This window comes from Hyaloscypha bicolor, assembly GCF_002865645.1.
Source record: "Hyaloscypha bicolor E unplaced genomic scaffold K444scaffold_142, whole genome shotgun sequence".
NCBI classification, from domain to species: Eukaryota; Fungi; Ascomycota; class Leotiomycetes; order Helotiales; family Hyaloscyphaceae; genus Hyaloscypha; species Hyaloscypha bicolor.
In genome coordinates, this window is record NW_020194644.1 from 555,415 (window position 1) to 560,695 (window position 5,281).

Here is a 5,281-nt window from a genome sequence, read left to right on the forward strand (position 1 = left end):
ATTAATTAAATATTTAAAGGTATTTAATAGCTTTAATTTTATTATAAAATTAATAGAATTTAATTTCTTTTTAATTTATTTAACTTTTATAATCTCTTATTATTTATATATTTAGTAAAAGTATTTATATTAAAGCTAATATTATAAGCTAGGCCTTTATATAAAGAAAACTAGTAATTTAATTAACTAAATAGAATTCTTTAAGAAAAAGAGAAAAAAGAAAAAGCAAAACTATATATCTTAAAATATTCCAGTTTTCTAAATAATATATAATTATTCTATTAATTAAAGGAAATATATTATATAATAAGAGCTCTAGCCTTTATTATATAACTTAATAAAGGCTTGTAGTTAAATATATATATCGAGTCTTAATTTATTATATTACTTTCTTTTTTATTTATAAATATTAGCCTTATAAATATATAAGTAAAACTTCTTTTTATTAAATAATCTTTTCTTAAGCTTCTAATATTATTATTTCTTTAAATATAAAGTATAGTTCTTATATAAAGTATATATAGCGTTTTTATTTTATAAATAGCTTTTTTAAGATTTCTTATTAAGAATCTATTTAATTTTATACTTGTTTTGTTTTTTATAAGCTATTATTATAATTATAAGTCATTTTTAAAACTAATTTAATAATAGAATTATTATAATTAGCTAAAAGAGCTTATTATAAAATATATTATAAATTTCTAAGAAAATATTAAGCCAAAAACTATAGCTTCTTATTACCTTAATTATTATATATTTAATATATTTTATATTAAGTTTCTTAGTTAGTTTATTTATTTAAATATTTTAGAGATTAAGCTAAACTTTATTTTTAATTTTTAATTTTAAAGTTTAATTTCTTTTCTGATTTACTATTTTCTTTTAAAATTATTAAGCTATTACTATTATAATTTATATATATTCTTATATATTATAAAACCTATATATAATATTATTTACTATTTAAATAAGTAATAATTCTTTGCCTTTTTTATTAATTTTATTTTAAAGCTATATTAGCTTAATATAATATTTATAAAATTAAAAAAAATAAGCTAATTTCTATTAAAAAGAATTTCAATTATTAATTACTAGCTTAATATATAATAAGAAAATTATCTAATTTATTTAATTATAATTTATAAAAATATAAAAAAAGGTCTTAATTATCTAGTTTATTTTTTTATAGACTTATTTATCTTAAAATAATATATTATAAATAATTAATAAATAATATTTAATAGTTTAAATATTTCTATTTATAATATTTCTATTTATAATATTTCTATTTATAATATTTCTATTTATAATATTTCTATTTATAATATTTCTATTTATAATATTTCTATTTATAATATTTCTATTTATAATATTTCTATTTATAATATTTCTATTTATAATATTCTATTTATAATATTTCTATTTATAATATTTCTATTTATAATATTTCTATTTATAATATTTCTATTTATAATATTTCTATTTATAATATTTCTATTTATAATATTTCTATAAACTATTTTCTTTAATTAAAAACTATTATTTTTAAAAGCCTATATTAATAATAATGGATTCTTATAAATTACTTTATTATTATTTTTATTATAAGATTTATTATAGTCTTAAATAATATTTATTTTATTAAATAATATATAATAATTATTATATTAATATATTTTTTATTTAATAAAAGTTCTATTATAAAATTAATTGAGATTTCTTATTAGATTTAGCTTAAAATAAAAAAAGGCTTTAGAAACCCTTAATAATAATTCCTTTATACTTTATTTCTTTTATAAGTATTATAGTTTTATATAAACTAATATATTTATTTTAATATATTTAATTAGAAAAATTATTATATAAAAAAAGTATTTATAATATCTTATTTTAAATAATTATATTAAATCGAGTTATAAATTTATTAAATTAGCCTAATATAAAGCTCTTTTAAGTCGGGAATTTATTATTATTCTTGAAAAGAAGTTATTTTAATTAAAACAATAAATATTCTTTTATTAATATCTTAATCTTTAAATTAAATAAAAATATTTACTTTTCTTTTTATATTATTTTGGCTATAGCCTAATATAGCTTGTTTTTCTTTTAAGTATTATATTAAAACTTTAATATATTCTAAATATTATCTTTTACTTATTACTTTACTTATTTATTATTAATATAGCTCTTGTTTTACTTTTAGCTTCTTAAGTTTAGCTTAAGAAAATCTTCTTGCTTTTAAAAGAGCTTTATTTTATTTTGCCTATTTCCTTACTAATTTATATTTATAAGTTAGGCCTTTATATCTTGCGAATTTCCGGGCTAAATATTTCTTTTTTAGTTTTAATTTTTTAAGTAAGATTTAAGAAATTAAATAAGCTTTTTTTTGATTTATTATTTTACTTCTATTAAGTTTCTGGGAAAATCATTAAGAATCTCTAGCTTTAATAATTATAATATTCTTAATTATTAATATTTATTCTCTTTTTTATTAGAAAGGTTTTATTTTTACTTAAAAGATTCATTTATTTATTTATTTATTATTCTTTTTTCAGAATATATAAAATCTTGAAATTATATTATAAAAGAATTGAGAATTATTTTATTTATTATTTAGTAAGTTTTTATATTATTATAAAATACTTTAGATTTTTATAATTTATTTAAATCTCGAATTAGTAAATATTTTTTAGTTTTATATTTTATTTCTTTTAATAATAAATAATTATAAGTATTTCCTTATTATAAATCTTATAATTATATTTTATAGAATATTTTCTTTATTAAATTATATAAGAATATTATTTAAACTTTATTTAAAAAAAGTTTATTTCAAGAATTATTTCTTAATTATAATTAAATTATATAAATATAAAAGCCAAAAAAGATTGAGTTTTTAAGAAATAGCTTTTATGTTATTTATTTATAAAAATACTTAATTCTTATATATAAAATTAAATAATAATTAAATAGTCCTTAAGAATTTCTAAATAAAATATTAATAAGAATTAGTAAAATCTAGAAAACTTTATATGCCTTTTATTAATTTAAAGGCCTTTTAGTTTAGAATAGCTTTAACTTTTATTAAGTTTATATAAATATTTTTCTTAGTCTTTATAATAAATCTTAAGTATTTTATTAACTTAATTTCAAATTTATATTTATTAATATTTAGCTATAGACTTATTTCTTAAAATTATTAAAGAATTCTTTATATATACTTATAATACCCTTTTTTTTTAAATCTAATATATAAACTAGAATATTATTTATATAAATAAAATAAAACGTATTTAGGAAATCTTTAAAAGTTTAATTAATATGTTTTTAAAATATACTTAAGATATTTATTAGGCTAAAAGAAATTACTAATTACTTATAAAGCTTTATAAATTACTTTATTTTTCTAATATTTTAAAGAGTTTTATAAACTAATAAAAGTAAATATTAGTTTTTTTTTTATAAACTTATTTAGGCTCTAATAATTTATATAAAACCGTAATTCCTTATTAGATTTTTATATAAAAAGAATAAGAATAATAATAAGAAAATATTTTATTTAAATAAATTTCTTATTTAGTAATTTTATAAATATTTTTTATAATACTAAAAGATTATCTTAAAATATATTATATAATAGATCTTATAATATAATAAGTTCTTTCTTATTAACTTCTTTTAATTTAATTTAATAATTAATTTCTTAGCTTTAAGTAAATAATAACTTCTTTACTTTAATTAAATAAAATATCTATAAAAAACCTTGATATTATTTCGAGAGCTTTATATAAAAGTTAGTTTTCTTTTTTTGAATTAAAGCCTTTTAAATATTTATTAGGCTAGTTAAGAAAACTTTTATATTTTCTTTTTTATTTCTCTTTATTAAATAAAAAAATAAAGCTATTAAAACTTATATATAATTTATTATTTATAAGTTAGAAATTAGTAACTTATTTATTTTGTTTTATATTAAGGTTCTTAATAATAAAATAAATAATTCTAATCTTAAATTATAAATTCATATATTTTATAAATATAGCTATTATATATTTCAAATTATATTTAAATTAAAAATCTTAGGAATTATATTAAAAAATATATAGAATTTATAATAGCTATTAATATTTATATTAAATATTATTATTTCCTTAATTATATTTAGTATTATTTTATTAAAGGCCTTTATTTAGAAATAATTAGTAAAATAAGAATTAATTATTTTATATAATATATATTTAATATAATATATATTTAATATAATATATATTTAATATAATATATATTTAATATAATATATATTTAATATAATATATATTTAATATAAAATATATTTAATATAATACATATTTAATATAATATATATTTAATATTAATAAAAGTTTATATAAAATACTTTTTATTAATTATTATTAATATGAGAAAAGAAAACTTAATTATATATTTCGAAATTATTTTTAAGCTTACTAATTTTATTTTATTTTCTTATATTTTTAATAATAACTTTTATTAAAAGCTAGTTTTTTTTTTATTCTTATTCTTATTTAAAGTATTATTATTCTTTTCTCGAGTTACTTTTGCTTTCTTTAAAATTAATAGCCGGTTCCCCTCCCACTGCGCTTCGCTTGTGGTCGGGATAAGCAAGTATCTCGTTTAACCAAGTGTCCCATCGAGATTTTAGCCAGTACTTAATTTTTGGTATATATTATATGCAAAATCAAGAATATTTATAATAGAATTAAGGATACTAGTTATAAAAAAAATAAAGCTATCTAGAACTATATAAAATCGGCATTTGCTTATATACTATTAATTAAGCCTGTATTACTCTCTATATCTAACGAGTCTAGATAATTAAAAGAGGGTAAACTTGAGTCTATATACTCTCCCATACTCTTCTTTTAATACTCCCGTTCTATAGTATTAATTACTATATCCTTATCCCTATTAATAAAGGTATTTGATATCTCTAGCTAATTAGGGGCTGGATTACTAAGGGACGCCTCAAGCTAGCGAACCACAAGCTATAAATCAGGGTAAAAGTCCTCCTTATAGCGAGCTCGTTCGATAATCGTAGGGTTTTTATTAGGTTTGCAAATTAATACTATATCCTCTACTAGAATTAGTTTGTCTTTTAATTAATACTCTATAATTCTGGCTAATCTAGCTTTCTTATCCTTGCGAGCTTAGATACCGGTATCCTTGAGGTAATTTTTAGCTCGATTAATGGCAGTAGCGAGCTTCTTTTTAGCCTTGCAAAGAGCCTCCCCATTATCCTTCTCTT